This window comes from Bidens hawaiensis, unplaced genomic scaffold, assembly GCF_021521415.1.
Source record: "Bidens hawaiensis isolate Kalapana, Puna unplaced genomic scaffold, B.hawaiensis_p1.1 tig00003544_1, whole genome shotgun sequence".
NCBI lineage: Eukaryota > Viridiplantae > Streptophyta > Magnoliopsida > Asterales > Asteraceae > Bidens > Bidens hawaiensis.
The window spans coordinates 965,276-979,613 of NW_027491202.1; positions in this window are offsets into that span (position 1 = coordinate 965,276).

Genomic DNA, 14,338 nt, shown 5'->3' on the forward strand with positions numbered 1-14,338 from the left:
GTGATGGTGGTGGTGGGTGGTGGTGGGTTCAGGTGGTCATGATGGTGGTGGACGGTGCCCGGTGATGGAGGTGCGGTGGTTCGTGGTGGCGGGTGGTGGTGGTGGTGGGCAGTGGGTAGTGGTGGCGGAGGTCGGTGGTGGTGGTGGTGGGTGGTGGTGGTTGTAACACCCCGTAACTGCAGCGGAAACGTAAACGGGGTGCAACAGACACATCTGATATCAACACATTGCTTATAAAGAAAACACCACTACAATAATTTAAACGTATTACATTGTTCCGAGTTTCGTTACCGACTAGGCGTTATCACATAAGTTTTACCAATAGTACGTTAACATGTTTAATACAAAATATAGACTCTTAAGCTTCCACAAAATAGCACACATCATCAAGCACGTATCACTCATTCCAATTTGGGTGTACCTAGAAAGCATGTAAAGGAAACGGGTCAACTACGAATAGTTGGTGAGTTTCACTAATTTAAATAAACCATGACAAATCATTTTAATAATCATAAATTAACGATGTAATTATGCTGAGCATACAAGTGAAACCTCTGTTAACCCAGAAACACATTTAATAACCTCTGGGGACACTGTTAACCCAGAAATACATTTAATAACCTCTGGGGACACTGTTAACCCAGAAACACACTTAATAACCTCTGGGGACACTGTTAACCCAGAAATACTTTTAATAACCTTTGGGGACACTGTTAACCCAGAACACTGTTTCGGGTCTTACAATATTAGCAACTCAGACAATTACCATCTTAATACATTACCGTACGATTCCCGTACAATAAACATTATATAAATACATTCATTTCCATGCGATCGGCATGTACTTAAACACTTTGATAAAAACATGCTTTCCGCCCCGGGAAAATATTTAAAACAGTTCAATAAAAAGGGGCTCGTGAAACTCACCTTTTTGTGAGCAAAGATGTAATACTGTGCACAGCTACCGGTCCGGATCTGTAATACGATCCCTAAGTCGTTACTACACAATTTCTATTAATATTACTTAAATTCGTGTTAACCGGTACGTCTGGGGACACTGTTAACCCAGTACCGTACACGATCCGGGGACAATGTTATCCCCGAAACACTTCTCAGGACTTAGATTGTGATATCACTTAGAGTTCTTTAGTCAAAATTACCATTAGTTTGTTTTCTCGTTTTGCGTGCCTAGCACGGTTAACCGTCTTTATGTTTTCAAAAATGAGTTTGGTCACATACGACCCGAAAATAGTTGTTACTGATATTTTAATTAAAGTGGTGAAATTAGAGCTCGGTTTAGACACCCCGTTTGGCCGCGGGGCCCGTTTCCGTCTTTAGTATACCGGAAACTGCTAAATCGGGTAAAATTACCCAAATCATCCGAATTACTTTCGGATGATTTATTTTTACTTGATTAACTTAGTTTCATGAAAATAGTCCATTTTTAGGGTTTTTATACACCAGTCAGCTCGCTTAGGCGAACTTTGCCGGTTTACGCGTTTTAAGCTTTAAAAGTTTGTTTTTATGTTCTGTTTAGCACAAATAATTATCCGTTTAGTCTCGGATCTTGAAATTTTGCACAAATCAGTTTTTGACCGTAAGAAATTTTATAAAAATATTTCCAGAATTAATTTTTATATTTAACATTTATTTATCTATTTTTAAACGTCATTTAAACACCAAATATGTCGAAAATACCAAACAACCTTAGAAAAATCCCAAATTTTTCTGGGATGACTCCTGCCATCCACATAGTTCCCAGTAATTTTTACAGAACCAAAAACTCATTTTTCATGCCATTTTCACCAAAACCGAGTTAGAAACCCTAGAACTCGTTTTACCGAAAAGCCTACTTAGACTTCTCCAATGGTCCTGAAATTTGGTGTGTGACTTTTATATGTTATAAAAAGATTATCTGAATTTTTCCAGAATTTTTCATGATGTTTAGCTATTTTTCACCATTTTTAGCCAAAACCGAGCATTAAATTCACCAAATATTCATCCTTTATCCAAAAATTACCAAAATTTCACAGATCTCATATTTTCATGTGTAGATAATCTCTGTGAAATTTCATGACCCAACTCTAAGTCTACCACAATCTGTCCAAATCACACAAATCATACGAAAAACCGAACTACCTTGTGTTTCTAGCTTTTGATCGCAAAGATCTTGCTTTCTAGCATTTGCTAGCAACTAGATATAACACCTAAAGGCACAATAACACCACACCAAGCAAGTTATACCCACAATCAAGCCATTTCTTTCATGGTTTCGGTTAAGACATCAAAACAAGGATTTTAACTTTAAAAATTCGTTTTTGACTCTTTTAACTCCTTTCTTGGACCAAGATCCCTTGTATAACTTGTATACATCACTTGATCATGCAAGAATCGGTTTCATCTCGGGTTTTCACCCATTTTTCACTTGAAACCTCATTTTCTCAAGATTTTGGAATTAAAAACCAAGATTAAACCATAATAACATGTTTATACCTTATGGATCTTCTTAAAAATCAAGGGTTTTTGGTTGAATGTGTGGAGGATGGATAGAAATGTGGAGTTGGGAGTTTAGAAAAAAGAAAATGAAATGTGTGTGTGCACCAAATGGACCGATCGGTCCATGTATGGTGTGGGGTGGGGCCCACATCTCAAACCTTGGCCACACATTTGGATTGTGTAATCCGGATAATGTTGTGGATAATCTGGTTCAGTTCGTTTTTCGGTTAAACACTTAATTCGGCTTAAAACGAGGCTAAAACGGTCGTTTTTCGGCTTAAAAATAAAATTTATATAAAACCGATTTAAAAACTTTAAAAACTTAAACCATGACATTTATTGACTCAACACATCATATTGTCGGTCATTGTGCATCTTTTTCGGCTTGATCGATCTTCTCTTGCTTGGTTTGATGTTAAAGGTTTCGTTTATTGTACCGACGTACCAATAAATCGAAATCCTTTTTCTGTGCTATAATTCACTTATCCCGTAGCCTTAATACTTCGTAAACCTTACTAAACATCATATATTTCGTCTATAATGTAATCCCCGATTCGATCGGGTTTCAATAATCGTTCATCGGTTAATCGTAATTCCAATACGACTAGCTGTACATTCGAGTATAATTCATACTTGTGAATCTTATATACTCGTATAAACACATTATAATTTATATATTCAGTATTAAATAACACATAAATGGTATATTCCGGCTAGGGTATACCTGAATTTGCCGGAATTGTTACATTCTCCCCCCGTTATAAAAATTTCGTCCTCGAAATTTTACGCGTCAACTACTTCCTTTTGAGGAAATAGGTGGGGGTATTTCTTCCGAAATTCGTCCTTTCGTTCCCATGTATATTCTGGGCCTCGTTGCGAGTTCCATCTAACCTTGACCAACGAGATCTTATTGTGTCTAAGTTGCTTGATTTTCCCGTCCACTATTTCTATGGGTTCCTCTACGAAATTAAGCTTATCGTTTAATTGGACACCCTCTAGTAGTAACACCGATGTCTCATCCGACAGACACCTTTTCAAGTTTGACACGTGAAACACGTTGTGAACTGCACTTAATTCATCAGGCAGTTCTAATCGGTATGCTACAGGACCGATTTTTGCAGTAATGTCGAATGGTCCAATGTATCTAGGGGCTAACTTCCCCGCCTTTCCAAATCTGACTACTCCTTTCCAAGGTGATACTTTCAAATACACTTTATCACATTTCTCAAATGATAACGGTTTTCTACGGGTATCGGCATAACTCTTCTGCCGATCCCGTGCGGCTTTCAGATTGTTCTTAATTTCAAGGATTTTGCTGGTCGTTTCCTGGACCAGATCTGATCTAATAACCTGTGTGTCGCCCACTTCAGTCCAGCAGAGTGGTGATCGGCACTTCCGTCCATACAATGCTTCGTAAGGTGCTGCCTTTATACTGCTATGGTAACTGTTATTATAGGAAAATTCAACGAGTGGGAGATGTTGATCCCAATTTCCCTTAAAATCCAGTACGCATGCACGAAGCAAATCCTCCAGTGTTTGGATGGTCCTCTCAGACTGACCGTCGGTCTGAGGGTGGTAAGCTGTGCTTAGATTAATACGCGTTCCCAGCGCTTCTTGTACAGCTTGCCAAAGATTGGAGGTGAAATGGCTATCTCGATCGGAGATGATTGAGATGGGTATCCCATGACGAGACACAATTTCATTTATATAAATCTGCGCAAGTCTTTCGGTGTTATAATTATTTCTAATCGGAATAAAATGTGCCGACTTGGTTAGTCGATCCACGATTACCCAAATTGCATCGTGTCCACGGGACGTCTTAGGGAGATGTGTCACAAAATCCATCGTGATTTGCTCCCATTTCCATTCAGGAATTTCCGGTTGTTGTAACATCCCCGATGGTTTCTGGTGCTCCGCCTTAACCCTCGCACACGTCGTACACTTGCCAACGTATGTGGCTATATCCTTTTTCACACCCGGCCACCAGTAGAACTCCTTCACATCCTTGTACATCTTATCCGATCCCGGATGTATGGAATATTTCGATTTATGCGCTTCGTCCATGATTAGTTCTCGAAGGTCATGGAGGGTCGGGATCCAAATCCGATTTTTGAAATAGAGAATTTCGTCCACGCGCTGTTCGAAATTCTTCTCGTTACCGTAAAGTCCCTCTTTTTCCAATTGTTCCTCTTTCAACGCGTCGCGTTGAGCGACTCGAACCTGGTCCGAAAGGTTCGACTGGACTATCATTTCCAGTGCTCGCACTCGCAATGGCTTAACCCGATCCTTCCTACTCAGGGCATCGGCTACGACGTTAGCCTTGCCGGGGTGATAAAGGATGTCACAGTCATAGTCGCTTAACAACTCGACCCATCTTCGTTGCCTCATATTCAGTTCTTTCTGATCGAATATGTGTTGCAAACTTTTATGATCGGTGAAGATGGTGCACTTTGTACCGTAGAGATAATGTCTCCAGATTTTAAGTGCGAAGATAACTGCTCCCAGTTCTAAGTCATGAGTAGTGTAATTTTTCTCGTGTATTTTTAACTGTCGAGAAGCATAGGCTATAACCTTATTATTTTGCATCAACACGCATCCTAACCCTCTCCGGGATGCGTCACAATAAACGACAAAACCATCGTCTCCGTCGGGGAGACTTAAGATCGGCGCTTGGCACAATCTTTGTTTTAGCGTTTGAAACGCCGTTTCCTGCTCTTCACCCCATTCATACTTTCGATCTTTTTGGGTCAGAAGGGTTAAAGGTTGGGCGATGCTGGAAAAGTTCTCTATAAATCGACGATAATATCCAGCTAAGCCTAAGAATTGGCGGATTTCCTTTGGCGATTTAGGCGCTTGCCAATTCTTAACTGCTTCAACCTTACTTGGATCAACGTGTATTCCTTGATGGTTTATAACGTGACCAAGGAATTGCACTTCTTGTAACCAGAAGTTACACTTGGAGAATTTTGCATACAACTCCTCCTGATATAGAAGCTCTAAAATTAATCTTAAGTATTGCTCGTGCTCTTCTTTACTCTTCGAGTATATCAAAATATCGTCAATAAACACGATGACGAATTTATCGAGGTAGGGTTTACAGACTCGATTCATGAGATCCATGAACACTGCTGGCGCATTTGTTAGCCCGAAAGGCATAACTAAGAACTCGTAATGGCCGTAGCGAGTCCGGAATGCGGTTTTTGGGATATCCTCCTCCTGAATTCTAACCTGATGGTATCCCGATCTAAGATCAATTTTTGAGAAATAGCTCGCACCTTGCAGTTGGTCGAACAGGTCATCAATTCGGGAGAGAGGATACCTATTTTTGATTGTCAACTTGTTCAGCTCCCTGTAATCAATGCACATTCTAAGGCTTCCGTCCTTCTTTTTCACGAATAGTACCGGTGCACCCACGGGGAATAACTAGGACGTACAAATCCTTTATCCAACAATTCTTGCAACTGGTTGGATAATTCTTGCATCTCTGATGGTGCAAGTCGGTAGGGTGCCTTAGCAACAGGGCCAGCTTGAGGTAATAGATCGATTCTGAATTTGATCTGTCAGGTTGGCGGTAATCCAGGAAGTTCCTCTGGGAAAACTTGTGGAAATTCGCGTACCACTGGGATATCGTCCACCCGTTTTTCCTCAGGATCCGTGGCCGTCAGGCTCGCTAGGTATGCCACGCATCCCTGGCGTATATATTTTAACACCTTGAGGTGGGATATAAACGGTGTCATATTGCCCGACTTCTCACCCTGCACTAATACCTCTTCGTCATCCGACACCCGGATCTTGACGATTTTCTTTTCACAGTTTATTTCTACCTTGTTACGTGCTAACCAATCCATTCCCACTATCACGTCGAAACTACCCAATTCTACCGGTAACAAGTCAATTAGAAAGGATTGTTCGTTCAGAATAAAAGGGCAATTCTGAATTATCTGATTAACTATCATGGTTTTACCGTTAGCGACTTCTACGGTGTAAGGTTCTATGGTTTCACTAATTGGAAGGTTTGCAATCGATAGGAATTTAACAGAAACAAAACTTCTATCGGCGCCTGTATCAAATAATACAGACGCGTAATGATCAGAGACGAGGAATGTACCTGTCACTACGCTGGGGTCCTGGCGTGCTTCGATCGCCCCCATCACAAATGCTCGGCCTCGCGCCGGATTGGACGACGATGCCTGACCCGTGGGTTGCCTCCCGTTTCCTCCCTGGTTCAGTTTCGGACAGTGTCTTTTGAAGTGATCCGTGCTGCCGCATTCATAGCAAGCACGGCTGGTGGTCACCATTTGGTTTCCTTGCGGGTTTTGTTGTCGGGCTGGTTGGGTCTTAAATGGCTGCGCACGGATAGGTTGTGGTTGTTGGTTCAGGTTGTTCAGGTTTGTCCTACAACTTGGTGCGTAGTGCCCAATCCTGCCACACCGGTGGCACACCACCTCTTTGCACACGCCACCATGGTGGTAACCGCATTTCCCACACCTAGGAAACGTTCCCTTCTGCGGTTCTTGTCTTCCGCCTGAACTAGTCATGGCGTAGTTTTGGGCAGTGGGCCTAGCACGTTTATTTTGCTGCTTTTCCTGGATCCTATGGTCATGTGTACCCCGCTTTCCCCCAGCGTATTCTCCTGCCACCTTCAGTGAACCGCTCCTTACGAAATCATATGTGACGATACCAGCCTGCGTCACCGCACCCTCATACGTCTGGTGTCCCCCAGAATTGACTATACTCCTTACAACGGGAGTTAGCCCCCAAATATAACGCTCAACCCTCTTAGACTCTGGGGTGACCAGCCATGGCACCAATCGTGACAAGTCATTAAACCGGTTCGTATAGCCCAAATGGTCTGCCCCCTGCATCTCCAGGTTCCACAATTCATTTTCTAATTTCTGCAATTCGTTTTTCGGGCAGAAATGCCCCAGTACAAGAGCCTTAAGCTCTGTCCAGGTCATGCGGTTTGTCGCCGCCTGACCCCGGGTCTGCACTATTGTGTTCCACCATGTCAAGGCATGGTCCGTGAATGTGCAGGTGGCGTACTTTACAACACAGTCCTCGGGGCAGTTGCTGATGTTCACAACTGATTCTATTTTCTCGATCCACTTAACCAACCTATTTGGTCCTTCAGACCCGCTAAACTCTAGAGGTTTGCACAACATAAAGTCTTTGATCGAACATCCCCTGGATGCAGGAATCGGTTCAGTACGGTTCGTCTCTACAGTTGGTATAGGGCCATTGCTGTCCGTAACGACCACCCTAGGCAGTGCGTCATTACTCGGAATCGTGTCATCATTCTGTGGAGGACTAACATTTTGTTCCCCGTCATTATTGGTGGTCGTTTGATTGCTCGGAGGGGTTGGATTGGTCGAATTGTTAATACTGGCGGCGATGCGCGATACTATATCCGGTATCGCCGCCTCTAACTGTTGAGCAATCAAACGGCTCACATCTACTTCCGACATTTGAGCTGATCGTTTTGGTGCCATTCTACACATCATCAGAAAATACTTATAATTAATACAAGTTCCAATCATAAAACACAACAAACATTCCATTCATTATCAAACATTAGTACATATTACATCCATGTCAGTTCACATACTTTCCTGTCATCATTACATAAGTTAAGTTTTCCTACATAGGGCCTATGTCGGCATCATCTCGACATAACCCGCAATGGGTCAGTGCTTGAATGATACCCAAAAGTATCTATAATGATATACCCCAAAAGAGACCCCCTAAGGGCCAGTGGTTGTATTATAACTACCCAAGATTCACTCTATGTTAGCATCACCACTAACTGCTTACACAGAGTATCAAAAAGCGGTCCCTGTCTACTCCCATCCTAACACAACTAAACACGGTGGTATACCAACCCCACCAAAACAGCCACCAACACCACCATCACAGCCAGCATAACCCGGATCCGCGTCTCCATCCGGCCGATCATCCACTGGGAGTATGAGCACTCCCTCTTCAGCTGCGAAATCGCATACTGGTGGTCCAGTATGCAGTCCCCCAGGTACATCCGCCTCTGCACTCCCACTGTCAAGGCGGCGGAGTGCTCATTCACCTGCTCGGTGAGCACTCGAAGCCATGCCGCCGCATCCCTTTCCTGCCTAGGGAGGCCCCACACGGGTGGAGTCACAGGCTCGGGCTGGGAGCGGGAGGACTCGCCCTTGCGGGTAGCAGGTCTGGGTGGGGGCGAGGTAGGTGGGACATGTGGGACACTGATCCGCGCCGTGAGGCGGGGTCCGAATCTGGGCGGGACAGGGATGGCCTGTGGTGCGGGCGGGGTAGGGGATCTGACAATCCTGACTGGGGAGGACTGGCCAGAGCTCCTACGACTAGCCTCGCTAGGCTCAGAGCTGGATGATACGCGTATGCTCCCAGAGTTCCCGGAGCTGACTTCCTCCGGGTCCTCTTCCACCGACAAACTAGGAGTTCTCGACATTATTTCCTGCACACAAGTTAACAAACATGTAGTTCTTTCCATAGTGTAAATCATAATCAAATTAATAATGCACTTACTTATACAACTTGACCACATAACTATATTATCATATATTTGCACATATGTTGCCAATTTTACCTATTAAAGTCCCCCGTGACTTCCCCTGAATTCCCTCGTGCGGACAAGTCTGTTATTATGTTCCGGACCATAATAACTCACTTGTCCATCCAAGTTCATCCAGACCTTGTCACAATAAATTATTAGTTGATATTCAGATCCTATAACACTTGAGCTACTGGTTATATTTTAGGTATCTTTTAAAGACATCCTAATTCTTTATAACCAATGGCTCTGATACCAAGTTCTGTAACACCCCGTAACCGCAGCGGAAACGTAAACGGGGTGCAACAGACACATCTGATATCAACAGCATTGCTTATAAAGAAAACACCACTACAATAATTTAAACGTATTACATTGTTCCGAGTTTCGTTACCGACTAGGCGTTATCACATAAGTTTTACCAATAGTACGTTAATATGTTTAATACAAAATATAGACTCTTAAGCTTCCACAAAATAGCACACATCATCAAGCACGTATCACTCATTCCAATTTGGGTGTACCTAGAAAGCATGTAAAGGAAACGGGTCAACTACGAATAGTTGGTGAGTTTCACTAATTTAAATAAACCATGACAAATCATTTTAATAATCATAAATTAACGATGTAATTATGCTGAGCATACAAGTGAAACCTCTGTTAACCCAGAAACACATTTAATAACCTCTGGGGACACTGTTAACCCAGAAATACATTTAATAACCCCTGGGGACACTGTTAACCCAGAAATACATTTAATAACCTCTGGGGACACTGTTAACCCAGAAACACACTTAATAACCTCTGGGGACACTGTTAACCCAGAAATACTTTTAATAACCTCTGGGGACACTGTTAACCCAGAACACTGTTTCGGGTCTTACAATATTAGCAACTCAGACAATTACCATCTTAATACATTACCGTACGATTCCCGTACAATAAACATTATATAAATACATTCATTTCCATGCGATCGGCATGTACTTAAACACTTTGATAAAAACATGCTTTCCGCCCCGGGAAAATATTTAAAACAGTTCAATAAAAAGGGGCTCGTGAAACTCACCTTTTTGTGAGCAAAGATGTAATACTGTGCACAGCTACCGGTCCGGATCTGTAATACGATCCCTAAGTCGTTACTACACAATTTCTATTAATATTACTTAAATTCGTGTTAACCGGTACGTCTGGGGACACTGTTAACCCAGTACCGTACACGATCCGGGGACAATGTTATCCCCGAAACACTTCTCAGGACTTAGATTGTGATATCACTTAGAGTTCTTTAGTCAAAATTACCATTAGTTTGTTTTCTCGTTTTGCGTGCCTAGCACGGTTAACCGTCTTTATGTTTTCAAAAATGAGTTTGGTCACATACGACCCGAAAATAGTTGTTATTGATATTTTAATTAAAGTTGTGAAATTAGAGCTCGGTTTAGACACCCCGTTTGGCCGCGGGGCCCGTTTCCGTCTTTAGTATACCGGAAACTGCTAAATCGGGTAAAATTACCCAAATCATCCGAATTACTTTCGGATGATTTATTTTTACTTGATTAACTTAGTTTCATGAAAATAGTCCATTTTTAGGGTTTTTATACACCAGTCAGCTCGCTTAGGCGAACTTTGCCGGTTTACGCGTTTTAAGCTTTAAAAGTTTGTTTTTATGTTCTGTTTAGCACAAATAATTATCCGTTTAGTCTCGGATCTTGAAATTTTGCACAAATCAGTTTTTGACAGTAAGGAATTTTATAAAAATATTTCCAAAATTAATTTTTATATTTAACATTTATTTATCTATTTTTAAACGTCGTTTAAACACCAAATATGTCGAAAATACCAAACGACCTTAGAAAAATCCCAAATTTTTCTGGGATGACTCCTGCCATCCACATAGTTCCCAGTAATTTTTACAGAACCAAAAACTCATTTTTCATGCCATTTTCACCAAAACCGAGTTAGAAACCCTAGAACTCGTTTTACCGAAAAGCCTACTTAGACTTCTCCAATGGACCTGAAATTTGGTGTGTGACTTTTATATGTTATAAAAAGAATATCTGAATTTTTCCAGAATTTTTCATGATGTTTAGCTATGTTTCACCATTTTTAGCCAAAACCGAGCATTAAATTCACCAAATATTCATCCTTTATCCAAAAATTACCAAAATTTCACAGATCTCATATTTTCATGTGTAGATAATCTCTGTGAAATTTCATGACCCAACTCTAAGTCTACCACAATCTGTCCAAATCACACAAATCATACGAAAAACCGAACTACCTTGTGTTTCTAGCTTTAGATCGCAAAGATCTTGCTTTCTAGCCTTTGCTAGCAACTAGATATAACACCTAAAGGCACAATAACACCACACCAAGCAAGTTATACCCACAATCAAGCCATTTCTTTCATGGTTTCGGTTAAGACATCAAAACAAGGATTTTAACCGTAAAAATTCGTTTTTGACTCTTTTAACTCCTTTCTTGGACCAAGATCCCTTGTATAACTTGTATACATCACTTGATCATGCAAGAATCGGTTTCATCTCGGGTTTTCACCCATTTTTCACTTGAAACCTCATTTTCTCAAGATTTTGGAATTAAAAACCAAGATTAAACCATAATAACATGTTTATACCTTATGGATCTTCTTAAAAATCAAGGGTTTTTGGTTGAATGTGTGGAGGATGGATAGAAATGTGGAGTTGGGAGTTTAGAAAAAAGAAAATGAAATGTGTGTGTGCACCAAATGGACCGATCGGTCCATGTATGGTGTGGGGTGGGGCCCACATCTCAAACCTTGGCCACACATTTGGATTGTGTAATCCGGATAATGTTGTGGATAATCTGGTTCAGTTCGTTTTTCGGTTAAACACTTAATTCGGCTTAAAACGAGGCTAAAACGGTCGTTTTTCGGCTTAAAAATAAAATTTATATAAAACCGATTTAAAAACTTTAAAAACTTAAACCATGACATTTATTGACTCAACACATCATATTGTCGGTCATTGTGCATCTTTTTCGGCTTGATCGATCTTCTCTTGCTTGGTTTGATGTTAAAGGTTTCGTTTATTGTACCGACGTACCAATAAATCGAAATCCTTTTTCTGTGCTATAATTCACTTATCCCGTAGCCTTAATACTTCGTAAACCTTACTAAACATCATATATTTCGTCTATAATGTAATCCCCGATTCGATCGGGATTCAATAATCGTTCATCGGTTAATCGTAATTCCAATACGACTAGCTGTACATTCGAGTATAATTCATACTTGTGAATCTTATATACTCGTATAAACACATTATAATTTATATATTCAGTATTAAATAACACATAAATGGTATATTCCGGCTAGGGTATACCTGAATTTGCCGGAATCGTTACAGTGGTGGTGGGTAGTGGGTGGTGGTGGTGGATGGGTATAAATAAATGTATATATATATTTATATATAATATTAGTGGGTGGTGGTGGTGTGGTGGTTGGTTGTGGAGTGTGGTTAGTGGTTGGTGCTGGGGGTCGTTGTGGCGAATGTGGGCGGTGGTGTGTAGTATGATTGCGGATATGTAATACATGAGACATTGACGGTGCTATCGCGTATGATGACCATGATGACTGGCCCAATTATGACGAGACGATGCTAATATAACTATATGGGTTGGTGGTGGTTATCATATTGATGCTGCTAACCTATATATACGGTTTGCTTACGCCAACCCATACGATGGCGACTGTACCTCGTACGACGAGCATGACTATGATGATGATCACACATATATATGATGAGGACCAATTATATGTACCTATATGACAATACGCCACACAGGCGCGCGCGCGCGCACACACACACACACGTATATGTTGATGATAATGGTGACACCAATGTTTAATGACATGTAACCCGTATAATCGACGACAACCATGATAACGTATACGATGGTCATCCTGATGGTAGCATGTACGACTGATGATGTCGTTTGATGACGACAACATTCATAAGATGGTGCCGACAGTGATCGCTAATATTGGGCGTTTTGTTTATGATAACCCATACGATGCTGACTACATCCCGTACATGGCAATCAGATGATGATGATGATGATGATGATGATGATGATGGAGATGTGTGACGATGATGACGAAACTGATAGCGAGATATATGTTTGAGGTCGTATGATCAACGCCGACTACGATAGCCTATACAATGACCACGTTGATTACCCGCACGTCTGATGATGATGCCATTTCATGGTGATGGTGATCAATGATTATGATGATGATAACCACTATAATACATGATAACGATGATAACTTTATGATGTTGATCATCATCATAACACATATGGTGATGATGATAACCTAGAAGATGATACTGATACAAAATTGTAAATCTTATCCAGAAAATCTTACTAACGGTTAAGATAATACTTAAATAATGGATAAAATTTTTAAATTTATTTAAAAAATACGATTTAATAAACGAACTCCTCTTTTAACGAAATTTAATACCGGAGTGTTAGTAAAAAAAACTAAAAGTAAATGTTTTTGTACTATTTTTAAAAAGTTATAAAACAAAAAACCAAAATATATAAATAATTAAATGTGTAGAAATAAATAAAACCAAAATTCAAAACCCTTTTAACTTCAAAACCCTAAGTCGACTTTTACTTCGCTTTACTGTAATTCGTAGACATCGCTTTACTGTAAGAACATAAATATGCCACGTCTCAATAATGGAGTTAAGTTCCTGGTAGATATCGACAACGATTCCATGAGTAGGATGGTATGTTAATATTGTTATCTGGTTAATTTTTGTTATGAAACATTTTACAGTATTTGCAACAAATACATTCTAAGAGCATTTTTTGTGTTACTTATAGCTCATTCCTAAAGCTGTTCAACCAATGTTTGCTGACATGAAATCGATTACCGGCTGTTGTTTGATTTACGATCAATGTGGTAGAACGTTTTCTGTTGTTATAATCAAAGTACTTGATGACTTTTATTTTGGAACCGGTTGGACTGAATTAGTCAGAGAATGTTGTATAGAAGCTGGAGCATATGTTGTTTTTGAGATTAAACCAAGATCTATGTTGAATATGTTTACTTTCAAAAGAAACGTAAATGATCAATCCGGTACTATGATATGTATTCCAGTCAGAAACCGACATGTCCATCACCTGGTAAGTTTTAATTTATGTTTTTAATGATTGTTTCCAAATTCAAATGTCCTTTAATTAACATGTTTAATAGGAAGTCCTTGAGTGGTATGTGATTCAAGAATT